Below are 13375 nucleotides of genomic sequence, written 5' to 3' on the forward strand. Positions count from 1 at the left end.
TCACCTGGCAGACTACCATGGACTGTACCATGACTGAGGGTGATTTCAGTACTTGAAAAACAAAAAATGTAATCTTTATGACACTTAAATACATTTTGCATAATAATTTGGAACACGGGACCGTGTTCCAAATTATTATGCAAAGGATATTTATCTCAGATTTTCCTAAATAGCTTCCTTGAAATGTTACCCGGCTTTTGAGCTCTCCTGCCGGGCGTGGGTTTGCGTCAGCGCCCTGGTAACATTATGGAAGCTAAAAGAAAGAAAAAAGAAACAAATCTAAGTGCGATTGCTGGTGTCTAAATACATTTTGCATAATAATTTGGAACACGGGACCGTGTTCCAAATTATTATGCAAGTGATATTTATCTCAGATTTTCCTAAATAGCTTTACTCGTCGTGCCGACCGGAGGGAGGCCACTCCCCGCCGCAGCTGAACAGTCATCCCGGCCTAGTGGAGGTCTGCGCAGGGGGGGTCTTCCTTGAAATGTTACCCGGCTTTTGAGCTCTCCTGTCCGGCGTGGGTTTGCGTCAGCGGCCGGTGTCATTTACTCGTCGTGCCGACCGGAGGGAGGCCACTCCCCGCCACAGCTGAACAGTCATCCCGGCCTAGTGGAGGTCTGCGCAGGGGGGGTCTTCCTTGAAATGTTACCCGGCTTTTGAGCTCTCCTGTCCGGCGTGGGTTTGCGTCAGCGGCCGGTGTCATTTACTCGTCGTGCCGACCGGAGGGAGGCCACTCCCCGCCGCAGCTGAACAGTCATCCCGGCCTAGTGGAGGTCTGCGCAGGGGGGGTCTTCCTTGAAATGTTACCCGGCTTTTGAGCTCTCCTGTCCGGCGTGGGTTTGCGTCAGCGGCCGGTGTCATTTACTCGTCGTGCCGACCGGAGGGAGGCCACTCCCCGCCACAGCTGAACAGTCATCCCGGCCTAGTGGAGGTCTGCGCAGGGGGGGTCTTCCTTGAAATGTTACCCGGCTTTTGAGCTCTCCTGTCCGGCGTGGGTTTGCGTCAGCGGCCGGTGTCATTTACTCGTCGTGCCGACCGGAGGGAGGCCACTCCCCGCCACAGCTGAACAGTCATCCCGGCCTAGTGGAGGTCTGCGCAGGGGGGGTCTTCCTTGAAATGTTACCCGGCTTTTGAGCTCTCCTGTCCGGCGTGGGTTTGCGTCAGCGGCCGGTGTCATTTACTCGTCGTGCCGACCGGAGGGAGGCCACTCCCCGCCACAGCTGAACAGTCATCCCGGCCTAGTGGAGGTCTGCGCAGGGGGGGTCTTCCTTGAAATGTTACCCGGCTTTTGAGCTCTCCTGTCCGGCGTGGGTTTGCGTCAGCGGCCGGTGTCATTTACTCGTCGTGTCCACCGGAGGGAGGCCACTCCCCGCCGCAGCTGCAGCGGCAGCTTTGAAACGTCATCCCGGCCCCCTGGAACTGTGCGCGGGGGGGGCGATGCGTCCCGTGCGAGGTACCAGGTCGCGCTGCGCCGTCTGCCTGGCCGCTTTGGGCCCGCTGGAAGTCTATTAAAGCTCCGCGATCTCCGCCTCGGTGCTTAAAAAGCGTCCATCCGCTCTCCTGGAGCTTCTTTCGGTCATCTCGTCCGCGTGCACGGCCTGCCGGTGGCACCGGCTGGAGCTCCGCAAAAAGCTCCATTTCTGTTAAAAATGCTTAGCCGCGTCCCTGGAAGCCCAATCGGGCGTAGAAAGTGAGGGGGAAGGCCCCCAAAGCACCGGCTGGAAGTCCCAAAAAAGCTCCATGATTGGTCAATAATGCTTAGCCGCCTCCCTGGAAGCCTAATCGGGCATAAAAAGCTAGGCGGAACGGCCCCAAAGCTCCACACGGAAGTCCCAAAAAAGCTCCATGATTGGTCAATAATGCTTAGCCGCCTCCCTGGAAGCCTAATCGGGCATAAAAAGCTAGGCGGAACGGCCCCAAAGCTCCACACGGAAGTCCCAAAAAAGCTCCATGATTGGTCAATAATGCTTAGCCGCCTCCCTGGAAGCCTAATCGGGCATAAAAAGCTAGGCGGAACGGCCCCAAAGCTCCACACGGAAGTCCCAAAAAAGCTCCATGATTGGTCAATAATGCTTAGCCGCCTCCCTGGAAGCCTAATCGGGCATAAAAAGCTAGGCGGAACGGCCCCAAAGCTCCACACGGAAGTCCCAAAAAAGCTCCATGATTGGTCAATAATGCTTAGCCGCCTCCCTGGAAGCCTAATCGGGCATAAAAAGCTAGGCGGAACGGCCCCAAAGCTCCACACGGAAGTCCCAAAAAAGCTCCATGATTGGTCAATAATGCTTAGCCGCCTCCCTGGAAGCCTAATCGGGCATAAAAAGCTAGGCGGAACGGCCCCAAAGCTCCACACGGAAGTCCCAAAAAAGCTCCATGATTGGTCAATAATGCTTAGCCGCCTCCCTGGAAGCCTAATCGGGCATAAAAAGCTAGGCGGAACGGCCCCAAAGCTCCACACGGAAGTCCCAAAAAAGCTCCATGATTGGTCAATAATGCTTAGCCGCCTCCCTGGAAGCCTAATCGGGCATAAAAAGCTAGGCGGAACGGCCCCAAAGCTCCACACGGAAGTCCCAAAAAAGCTCCATGATTGGTCAATAATGCTTAGCCGCCTCCCTGGAAGCCTAATCGGGCATAAAAAGCTAGGCGGAACGGCCCCAAAGCTCCACACGGAAGTCCCAAAAAAGCTCCATGATTGGTCAATAATGCTTAGCCGCCTCCCTGGAAGCCTAATCGGGCATAAAAAGCTAGGCGGAACGGCCCCAAAGCTCCACACGGAAGTCCCAAAAAAGCTCCATGATTGGTCAATAATGCTTAGCCGCCTCCCTGGAAGCCTAATCGGGCATAAAAAGTTAGGCGGAACGGCTCCAAAGCTCCACACGGAAGTCCCAAAAAAGCTCCATGATTGGTCAATAATGCTTAGCCGCCTCCCTGGAAGCCTAATCGGGCATAAAAAGCTAGGCGGAACGGCCCCAAAGCTCCACACGGAAGTCCCAAAAAAGCTCCATGATTGGTCAATAATGCTTAGCCGCCTCCCTGGAAGCCTAATCGGGCATAAAAAGCTAGGCGGAACGGCCCCAAAGCTCCACACGGAAGTCCCAAAAAAGCTCCATGATTGGTCAATAATGCTTAGCCGCCTCCCTGGAAGCCTAATCGGGCATAAAAAGCTAGGCGGAACGGCCCCAAAGCTCCACACGGAAGTCCCAAAAAAGCTCCATGATTGGTCAATAATGCTTAGCCGCCTCCCTGGAAGCCTAATCGGGCATAAAAAGCTAGGCGGAACGGCCCCAAAGCTCCACACGGAAGTCCCAAAAAAGCTCCATGATTGGTCAATAATGCTTAGCCGCCTCCCTGGAAGCCTAATCGGGCATAAAAAGCTAGGCGGAACGGCCCCAAAGCTCCACACGGAAGTCCCAAAAAAGCTCCATGATTGGTCAATAATGCTTAGCCGCCTCCCTGGAAGCCTAATCGGGCATAAAAAGCTAGGCGGAACGGCCCCAAAGCTCCACACGGAAGTCCCAAAAAAGCTCCATGATTGGTCAATAATGCTTAGCCGCCTCCCTGGAAGCCTAATCGGGCATAAAAAGCTAGGCGGAACGGCCCCAAAGCTCCACACGGAAGTCCCAAAAAAGCTCCATGATTGGTCAATAATGCTTAGCCGCCTCCCTGGAAGCCTAATCGGGCATAAAAAGCTAGGCGGAACGGCCCCAAAGCTCCACACGGAAGTCCCAAAAAAGCTCCATGATTGGTCAATAATGCTTAGCCGCCTCCCTGGAAGCCTAATCGGGCATAAAAAGCTAGGCGGAACGGCCCCAAAGCTCCACACGGAAGTCCCAAAAAAGCTCCATGATTGGTCAATAATGCTTAGCCGCCTCCCTGGAAGCCTAATCGGGCATAAAAAGTTAGGCGGAACGGCTCCAAAGCTCCACACGGAAGTCCCAAAAAAGCTCCATGATTGGTCAATAATGCTTAGCCGCCTCCCTGGAAGCCTAATCGGGCATAAAAAGTTAGGCGGAACGGCCCCAAAGCTCCACACGGAAGTCCCAAAAAAGCTCCATGATTGGTCAATAATGCTTAGCCGCCTCCCTGGAAGCCTAATCGGGCATAAAAAGTTAGGCGGAACGGCCCCAAAGCTCCACACGGAAGTCCGAAAAAAGCTCCATGATTGGTCAATAATGCTTAGCCGCCTCCCTGGAAGCCTAATCGGGCATAAAAAGTTAGGCGGAACGGCCCCAAAGCTCCACACGGAAGTCCGAAAAAAGCTCAAAAATTTTCTAAGTGCCAACGGCTCATTCGCCGTAATGTGTCCGCTCCGCGCTGGTTCCCCGGTCGGCCGCGAATAGCGCAAAATCAGCCTCACGGAAGTTCGAAAAAAGCTCAAAAATTTTCTAAGTGCCAACGGCTCATTCGCCGTAATGTGTCCGCTCCGCGCTGGTTCCCCGGTCGGCCGCGAATAGCGCAAAATCAGCCTCACGGAAGTTCGAAAAAAGCTCAAAAATTTTCTAAGTGCCAACGGCTCATTCGCCGTAATGTGTCCGCTCCGCGCTGGTTCCCCGGTCGGCCGCGAATAGCGCAAAAATCAGCCTAAGTGCAGTACCAACCTTGGCGTGTTGGTGCGCCAGAGTACGATGAGTTGGTCCCCCTAGTCACTGTACTCATTACCTTTACCCCCTAATCGCAAAATATAGTCAGAACGTATATGCAGAAGACTATTTTTTTCTTTTTTAAAATTTTCTAAGTGCCAGCGGATGCTGGCACACGAACTGTCCGAGCTACGACGGTTCTCCGGTCGGACAGCGAGGGTGAAAAAGCGGTCCTAAAATCACCGAGGGCTGCCGCACAAGTTGTCCGAGTGGCGACGGTTCCCCGGTCGGCCACGAATGTCGAAAATTCGGCCTCTCCACCACGGAGGTCGGTGAGAATTTCAGAATATTTTCTAAGTGCCAACGGCTCTTGCGCCGTAAAGTGTCCGCTTTGCCTGGTTCCCTCGGTCGGCCACAAATAGCGAAAAATCAGCCTCTCCTTCTGGAGCTCGCCTAAGTGCCAACGGCTCTTGCGCCGTAATGTGTCCGCTTTGTCTGGTTCCCTCGGTCGGCCACAAACGGCGAAAAATCAGCCTCTCCTTCTGGAGCTCGTGCCAACTTTGGCGAATATTTTCTAAGTGCCAACGGCTCTTGCGCCGTAAAGTGTCCGCTTTGCCTGGTTCCCTCGGTCGGCCACAAATAGCGAAAAATCAGCCTCTCCTTCTGGAGCTCGCCTAAGTGCCAACGGCTCTTGCGCCGTAATGTGTCCGCTTTGTCTGGTTCCCTCGGTCGGCCACAAACGGCGAAAAATCAGCCTCTCATTCTGGAGCTCGTGCCAACTTTGGCGAATATTTTCTAAGTGCCAACGGCTCTTGCGCCGTAATGTGTCCGCTTTGCCTGGTTCCCTCGGTCGGCCACAAATAGCGAAAAAATCAGCCTCTCCTTCTGGAGCTCGCCTAAGTGCCAACGGCTCTTGCGCCGTAATGTGTCCGCTTTGCCTGGTTCCCTCGGTCGGCCACAAACGGCGAAAAATCAGCCTCTCATTCTGGAGCTCGTGCCAACTTTGGCGAATATTTTCTAAGTGCCAACGGCTCTTGCGCCGTAATGTGTCCGCTTTGCCTGGTTCCCTCGGTCGGCCACGAACGGCGAAAAATCAGCCTCTCCTTCTGGAGCTCGCCTAAGTGCCAACGGCTCTTGCGCCGTAATGTGTCCGCTTTGCCTGGTTCCCTCGGTCGGCCACAAACGGCGAAAAATCAGCCTCTCCTTCTGGAGCTCGCCTAAGTGCCAACGGCTCTTGCGCCGTAATGTGTCCGCTTTGCCTGGTTCCCTCGGTCGGCCACAAATAGCGAAAAACCAGCCTCTCCTTCTGGAGCTCGCCTAAGTGCCAACGGCTCTTGCGCCGTAATGTGTCCGCTTTGCCTGGTTCCCTCGGTCGGCCACAAACGGCGAAAAATCAGCCTCTCCTTCTGGAGCTCGCCTAAGTGCCAACGGCTCTTGCGCCGTAATGTGTCCGCTTTGCCTGGTTCCCTCGGTCGGCCACAAATAGCGAAAAACCAGCCTCTCCTTCTGGAGCTCGCGCCAACTTTGTCAAAAAATTTCTAAGTGCCAACGGCTCTTGCGCCGTAAAGTGTCCGCTTTGCCTGGTTCCCTCGGTCGGCCACAAATAGCGAAAAATCAGCCTCTCCTTCTGGAGCTCGTGCCAACTTTGGCGAATATTTTCTAAGTGCCAACGGCTCTTGCGCCGTAAAGTGTCCGCTTTGCCTGGTTCCCTCGGTCGGCCACAAATAGCGAAAAATCAGCCTCTCCTTCTGGAGCTCGCCTAAGTGCCAACGGCTCTTGCGCCGTAATGTGTCCGCTTTGTCTGGTTCCCTCGGTCGGCCACAAACGGCGAAAAATCAGCCTCTCCTTCTGGAGCTCGTGCCAACTTTGGCGAATATTTTCTAAGTGCCAACGGCTCTTGCGCCGTAAAGTGTCCGCTTTGCCTGGTTCCCTCGGTCGGCCACAAATAGCGAAAAATCAGCCTCTCCTTCTGGAGCTCGCCTAAGTGCCAACGGCTCTTGCGCCGTAATGTGTCCGCTTTGTCTGGTTCCCTCGGTCGGCCACAAACGGCGAAAAATCAGCCTCTCATTCTGGAGCTCGTGCCAACTTTGGCGAATATTTTCTAAGTGCCAACGGCTCTTGCGCCGTAATGTGTCCGCTTTGCCTGGTTCCCTCGGTCGGCCACAAATAGCGAAAAAATCAGCCTCTCCTTCTGGAGCTCGCCTAAGTGCCAACGGCTCTTGCGCCGTAATGTGTCCGCTTTGCCTGGTTCCCTCGGTCGGCCACAAACGGCGAAAAATCAGCCTCTCATTCTGGAGCTCGTGCCAACTTTGGCGAATATTTTCTAAGTGCCAACGGCTCTTGCGCCGTAATGTGTCCGCTTTGCCTGGTTCCCTCGGTCGGCCACGAACGGCGAAAAATCAGCCTCTCCTTCTGGAGCTCGCCTAAGTGCCAACGGCTCTTGCGCCGTAATGTGTCCGCTTTGCCTGGTTCCCTCGGTCGGCCACAAACGGCGAAAAATCAGCCTCTCCTTCTGGAGCTCGCCTAAGTGCCAACGGCTCTTGCGCCGTAATGTGTCCGCTTTGCCTGGTTCCCTCGGTCGGCCACAAATAGCGAAAAACCAGCCTCTCCTTCTGGAGCTCGCCTAAGTGCCAACGGCTCTTGCGCCGTAATGTGTCCGCTTTGCCTGGTTCCCTCGGTCGGCCACAAACGGCGAAAAATCAGCCTCTCCTTCTGGAGCTCGCCTAAGTGCCAACGGCTCTTGCGCCGTAATGTGTCCGCTTTGCCTGGTTCCCTCGGTCGGCCACAAATAGCGAAAAACCAGCCTCTCCTTCTGGAGCTCGCCTAAGTGCCAACGGCTCTTGCGCCGTAATGTGTCCGCTTTGCCTGGTTCCCTCGGTCGGCCACAAACGGCGAAAAATCAGCCTCTCCTTCTGGAGCTCGCCTAAGTGCCAACGGCTCTTGCGCCGTAATGTGTCCGCTTTGCCTGGTTCCCTCGGTCGGCCACAAATAGCGAAAAACCAGCCTCTCCTTCTGGAGCTCGCCTAAGTGCCAACGGCTCTTGCGCCGTAATGTGTCCGCTTTGCCTGGTTCCCTCGGTCGGCCACAAACGGCGAAAAATCAGCCTCTCCTTCTGGAGCTCGCCTAAGTGCCAACGGCTCTTGCGCCGTAATGTGTCCGCTTTGCCTGGTTCCCTCGGTCGGCCACAAATAGCGAAAAACCAGCCTCTCCTTCTGGAGCTCGCCTAAGTGCCAACGGCTCTTGCGCCGTAATGTGTCCGCTTTGCCTGGTTCCCTCGGTCGGCCACAAACGGCGAAAAATCAGCCTCTCCTTCTGGAGCTCGCCTAAGTGCCAACGGCTCTTGCGCCGTAATGTGTCCGCTTTGCCTGGTTCCCTCGGTCGGCCACAAATAGCGAAAAACCAGCCTCTCCTTCTGGAGCTCGCCTAAGTGCCAACGGCTCTTGCGCCGTAATGTGTCCGCTTTGCCTGGTTCCCTCGGTCGGCCACAAACGGCGAAAAATCAGCCTCTCCTTCTGGAGCTCGCCTAAGTGCCAACGGCTCTTGCGCCGTAATGTGTCCGCTTTGCCTGGTTCCCTCGGTCGGCCACAAATAGCGAAAAACCAGCCTCTCCTTCTGGAGCTCGCGCCAACTTTGTCAAAAAATTTCTAAGTGCCAACGGCTCTTGCGCCGTAAAGTGTCCGCTTTGCCTGGTTCCCTCGGTCGGCCACAAATAGCGAAAAATCAGCCTCTCCTTCTGGAGCTCGTGCCAACTTTGGCGAATATTTTCTAAGTGCCAACGGCTCTTGCGCCGTAATGTGTCCGCTTTGCCTGGTTCCCTCGGTCGGCCACAAATAGCGAAAAATCAGCCTCTCCTTCTGGAGCTCGCCTAAGTGCCAACGGCTCTTGCGCCGTAATGTGTCCGCTTTGTCTGGTTCCCTCGGTCGGCCACAAACGGCGAAAAATCAGCCTCTCCTTCTGGAGCTCGTGCCAACTTTGGCGAATATTTTCTAAGTGCCAACGGCTCTTGCGCCGTAAAGTGTCCGCTTTGCCTGGTTCCCTCGGTCGGCCACAAATAGCGAAAAATCAGCCTCTCCTTCTGGAGCTCGTGCCAACTTTGGCGAATATTTTCTAAGTGCCAACGGCTCTTGCGCCGTAATGTGTCCGCTTTGCCTGGTTCCCTCGGTCGGCCACAAATAGCGAAAAAATCAGCCTCTCCTTCTGGAGCTCGCCTAAGTGCCAACGGCTCTTGCGCCGTAATGTGTCCGCTTTGCCTGGTTCCCTCGGTCGGCCACAAACGGCGAAAAATCAGCCTCTCATTCTGGAGCTCGTGCCAACTTTGGCGAATATTTTCTAAGTGCCAACGGCTCTTGCGCCGTAATGTGTCCGCTTTGCCTGGTTCCCTCGGTCGGCCACGAACGGCGAAAAATCAGCCTCTCCTTCTGGAGCTCGCCTAAGTGCCAACGGCTCTTGCGCCGTAATGTGTCCGCTTTGCCTGGTTCCCTCGGTCGGCCACAAACGGCGAAAAATCAGCCTCTCCTTCTGGAGCTCGCCTAAGTGCCAACGGCTCTTGCGCCGTAATGTGTCCGCTTTGCCTGGTTCCCTCGGTCGGCCACAAATAGCGAAAAACCAGCCTCTCCTTCTGGAGCTCGCCTAAGTGCCAACGGCTCTTGCGCCGTAATGTGTCCGCTTTGCCTGGTTCCCTCGGTCGGCCACAAACGGCGAAAAATCAGCCTCTCCTTCTGGAGCTCGCCTAAGTGCCAACGGCTCTTGCGCCGTAATGTGTCCGCTTTGCCTGGTTCCCTCGGTCGGCCACAAATAGCGAAAAACCAGCCTCTCCTTCTGGAGCTCGCCTAAGTGCCAACGGCTCTTGCGCCGTAATGTGTCCGCTTTGCCTGGTTCCCTCGGTCGGCCACAAACGGCGAAAAATCAGCCTCTCCTTCTGGAGCTCGCGCCAACTTTGTCAAAAAATTTCTAAGTGCCAACGGCTCTTGCGCCGTAAAGTGTCCGCTTTGCCTGGTTCCCTCGGTCGGCCACAAATAGCGAAAAATCAGCCTCTCCTTCTGGAGCTCGTGCCAACTTTGGCGAATATTTTCTAAGTGCCAACGGCTCTTGCGCCGTAATGTGTCCGCTTTGCCTGGTTCCCTCGGTCGGCCACAAATAGCGAAAAATCAGCCTCTCCTTCTGGAGCTCGCCTAAGTGCCAACGGCTCTTGCGCCGTAAAGTGTCCGCTTTGTCTGGTTCCCTCGGTCGGCCACAAACGGCGAAAAATCAGCCTCTCCTTCTGGAGCTCGTGCCAACTTTGGCGAATATTTTCTAAGTGCCAACGGCTCTTGCGCCGTAAAGTGTCCGCTTTGTCTGGTTCCCTCGGTCGGCCACAAATAGCGAAAAATCAGCCTCTCCTTCTGGAGCTCGCGCAAGTGCCAACGGCTCTTGCGCCGTAAAGTGTCCGCTTTGTCTGGTTCCCTCGGTCGGCCACAAATAGCGAAAAATCAGCCTCTCCTTCTGGAGCTCGTGCCAACTTTGGCGAATATTTTCTAAGTGCCAACGGCTCTTGCGCCGTAATGTGTCCGCTTTGTCTGGTTCCCTCGGTCGGCCACAAATAGCGAAAAATCAGCCTCTCCTTCTGGAGCTCGTGCCAACTTTGGCGAATATTTTCTAAGTGCCAACGGCTCTTGCGCCGTAAAGTGTCCGCTTTGCCTGGTTCCCTCGGTCGGCCACAAATAGCGAAAAATCAGCCTCTCCTTCTGGAGCTCGCGCCAACTTTGTCAAAAAATTTCTAAGTGCCAACGGCTCTTGCGCCGTAAAGTGTCCGCTTTGCCTGGTTCCCTCGGTCGGCCACAAATAGCGAAAAATCAGCCTCTCCTTCTGGAGCTCGCGCCAACTTTGTCAAAAAATTTCTAAGTGCCAACGGCTCTTGCGCCGTAAAGTGTCCGCTTTGCCTGGTTCCCTCGGTCGGCCACAAATAGCGAAAAATCAGCCTCTCCTTCTGGAGCTCGCGCCAACTTTGTCGAAAAATTTCTAAGTGCCAACGGCTCTTGCGCCGTAAAGTGTCCGCTTTGTCTGGTTCCCTCGGTCGGCCGCAAATAGCGAAAAATCAGCCTCTCGCCCGTCAGGTACCAGGCGTTGGGGTACCAGGGGTAAGTGCAGTACCAGCTTTGGTCTGTTGGTGCGCCAGAGTACGATGAGTTGGTCCCCCTAGTCACTGTACTCATTACCTTTACCCCCAAATCGCAAAATATAGTCAGAACGAGTGTGGGGAACACAAGTTTTGGCCCCGAGAACCAGGCGGCTGGTGTCTCTAGCGATGTGTTCCCCCCCAAAAAGTGTTCACATGCTCGGACAGCGAACCTAGGAGCTACCGCAAAGCACTCTGGAAGTGCAAGAGCGAAAAATTTTCTAAGTACAAAAACTCTCGAAAATTTTCAAAGTGTCACAGTGCTCGAAAATTTTCAAAGTGCTACATGCTTTCCATCCAAGGAAGGAATAGTGGAGGACCGGCCGCCTCCTTAAACACAAGCCGGCGGAACGACGGGGAGGACCGGCCGCCTCCTTAAACACAGGCCGGTGGAACGTTTGGCAGAATTCTTCTCGTGGAGGACCGGCCGCCTCCTTAAACACAAGCCGGCGGAACGACGGGGAGGACCGGCCGCCTCCTTAAACACAGGCCGGTGGAACGTTTGGCAGAATTCTTCTCGTGGAGGACCGGCCGCCTCCTTAAACACAGGCCGGTGGGAACGGTTGGCAGAATTGCGTGACGGCCGCCTGCTCCCGGCGTCCGCACGTGAACGAACACCCCCTCCCGGGGACGGCCGTCTGCTCCCGACCGCCGTCCTTCACCCCCTCACCTTCCGGACCCCCGTCTGCTCCCGGCGGGCCTCCGAGTACCCCCACCTTCTCCCGAACTGACCGACAGGCAATGAGACCCGCCTTGGTAGGGCCCCCACCGGCCCCGGCTCGCGCCGGCGTTGGGTGGACGGTTCCTCCCCACTTGCGGGTCGCTCTCCACGGAGGACCGGTCGCCTCACTAAACATAGGCCGGGCGAAAATCTGCGAATGTTATACATCCAAGGAGGGAGGACCGGCCGCCTCCTTAAACCACCGGCCGGGCGAAAATCTGCGAATGTTATACATCCAAGGAGGGAGGACCGGCCGCCTCCTTAAACCACCGGCCGGGCGAAAATATGCGAATGTTATACATCCAAGGAGGGAGGACCGGTCGCCTCACTAAACATAGGCCGGGCGAAAATCTGCGAATGTTATACATCCAAGGAGGGAGGACCGGCCGCCTCCTTAAACCACCGGCCGGGCGAAAATCTGCGAATGTTATACATCCAAGAAAGGAAGGAAGGAGGGAACCGGCCGCCTCCTTAAACACAGGCCGGGCGAAAATCTGCGAATCTTATCCATCCAAGGACGGAGGACCGGCCGCCTCCTTAAACACAGGCCGGTAGGAACGGTTGGCAGAATCGCGTGACGGCCGCCTGCTCCCGGCGTCCGCACGTGAACGAACACCCCCTCCCGGGGACGGCCGTCTGCTCCCGGCCGCCGTCCTTCACCCCCCTCAGCTTCCGGACCCCCGTCTGCTCCCGGCGGGCCTCCGAGTACCCTCCCCTTCTCCCGAACTGACCGACTGGCACTCATGACCCGCCTTGGTAGGGCCCCCACCGGCCCCGGCTCGCGCCGGCGTTGGGTGGACGGTTCCTCCCCACTTGCGGGTCGCACTCTAGCGCCTCGGCCGCCGCGAGAGCGTGCGCTACGCGCCGCCCCCGCAGGCCTTGGCGCGACCGAACGGCAGCGAGACCGAGACGCCCCGAATCACCCACCTAGAGGAAATCAACGGAGGCCGAGCGCGCGATCCGATTGCGGCACGCCGCGTGGGTGTCCGCCGGCCGCGCCGGTCTACCGCGAATGCTGTTTCTCAAACCCTTGCCTAACCAGACGGCACCGCGGGATGTGTTGTCGCAACTCTGCTCGACTATCCGAATAGCCTTTCCCGACTACCGCGTTGCGGGAGGCGTCTTTCGTGCCGCCGGTGGCGTATGACCTTCCGCGAGAGGCGTGCGGGCTCGGGGGGGCCGCAACGACCGAGTCTGACTCGGACGGGGCGCAGCTTCCCTCCCGGTCACAGCAATAAGCGCCGAACGCAGCGTTGGTCACCAGCCACCCCGGCGGGTTCGTCGGGAGCGCCGGTACCCTTCCGTAGCTAGTTGCCAGCTGGCCACAGCGGGCCGCACCGACCGAGTCTGACTCGGACGGGGCGCAGCTTCCCGTCTGGGTGACAGCGGCGCTGAGGACGGCGGGGCGGCCGGAACCCCTTCGACCCCCCGGCTCCCACCAGTGTCGATCAAACTCCGCATCCTGGCCGTAGCGCGAGACCGGCGGGCCGCAACGACCGAGTCTGACTCGGACGGGGCGCAGCTTCCCGCTTGGGCCTCGGCGCGCGCGCCTCGCGCGGGCAAGTCGCCGGCACAGCGCCGCGCCCCCGACCCCCGCTTTACGGAAACGAAGCGAGCCTCAGCGGGCCGCAACGACCGAGTCTGACTCGGACGGGGCGCAGCTTCCCGCCTGGGTCATCGCACGTTCCCCCAGCTCGGGCCTGGGAGGCCGACGCCTTTCCCCCGGACCACCGCCGTGCCCGCACGGTTCATCCTCGGCCCCCGCTGGCCAAGCCCGACCGACGTGCCACCCCCGTTGCCGAGTTCGCTCTTCCCGAGCTTCGTCCCCAACCCTCACGCGAGCCGTCCGTCCCCCGAACCGACCGACGGGAGCCGCTTGCCAAGCGACGTCAGCGTCAGCGTCCTACGGGTCTGATCTGG

The sequence above is a fragment of the Syngnathus typhle genome, unplaced genomic scaffold (assembly GCF_033458585.1).
Source record: "Syngnathus typhle isolate RoL2023-S1 ecotype Sweden unplaced genomic scaffold, RoL_Styp_1.0 HiC_scaffold_219, whole genome shotgun sequence".
Taxonomy (NCBI): domain Eukaryota; kingdom Metazoa; phylum Chordata; class Actinopteri; order Syngnathiformes; family Syngnathidae; genus Syngnathus; species Syngnathus typhle.